A 944-nucleotide genomic window follows, 5' to 3' on the forward strand; every position below is an offset into this window, starting at 1 on the left:
GAGTAAAATAATATGGTTGCTTTAGGGCGCTAAATTTTGGGGTAATTTGTTATTAAGCAATCATAACTGGAATAAAGATCTCAAAGGCCTTTCCTACACAGTTGAACAATCAAGATTGTGTATAGTCCTGTGGATTATAATTATTCTGCAGAGGAGATTAAGAATAGGGGCCTGTTTCTAAGCTCTGATTTGAGGTCCACAGTAGGCACCATATCTCCAGAGTCACCTGTCTCCAGAGTCTGAAATGGCCCAGTGCCCTTCCCTGGAGTTTGTCACTCTCCTGTTTGGCTTAAGAGCAGGGGAGAACCTGTGGTTCTAGCCATCAGAAAAATAGACTGTTTACATTTTTATTTAATTACTTTCATTTGTTTTTTAAAGGAAAAACCACTCTGTTGTGTTTGAAAACCCAAGAAATACTATATGTTTATTACAAATCATTTAATCCTGTAGAAAAGCTCCCCCAGATATGGAATATTTCATGAAGATACATGCCATCTTGTACAGGGGCCACAATAACCTTCTCTGTATCATTCCAGTAATTTAGTATCTATGATACTCATATCAGCATCCTGGTATAGTTTAAATACTAAAATTTTTACATGTGAAGAATTCAATCATCACTCCCCTGGCCTCTTGGATGTCCTTTAACCTCGGGTCACTATCTGAGTAGAACTGATTGCTGTTCTGGTTGGACACTCATGTCTTTGGGAGGCATATTCTCTATTGTTCTAGTCAAAGGGAGAAATTTCTCTGCCACCACCTTCTCCCTTACCTTTTTTTTTTGCAGCAAATTGTACTCAACTCTAGTCCACACATCCCATTTCCTGCTCAGTTCAACATTTCTTCTAACATATGATTGTGGCGACAGAATATTTTGTCGGTTGTATCAGAACCAAATTTTACATCTGATCAGAATTTGGTGGCACAGGTGTCAAGTGTGAAGG

At 38.6% G+C, this 944-nt stretch overlaps 1 non-coding gene across 1 annotated transcript; it reads right to left on the reverse strand.

The window, feature by feature from the left end:
* Nucleotides 1-460: 460 nt before the first annotated feature.
* On the reverse strand, nucleotides 461-565 carry LOC119528316. The gene has a single exon (XR_005215624.1). It is a non-coding gene; the product is annotated as a U6 spliceosomal RNA (small nuclear RNA).
* Nucleotides 566-944: the final 379 nt, after the last annotated feature.

This window comes from Choloepus didactylus, chromosome 2 (genome assembly GCF_015220235.1).
Source record: "Choloepus didactylus isolate mChoDid1 chromosome 2, mChoDid1.pri, whole genome shotgun sequence".
NCBI classification, from domain to species: domain Eukaryota; kingdom Metazoa; phylum Chordata; class Mammalia; order Pilosa; family Megalonychidae; genus Choloepus; species Choloepus didactylus.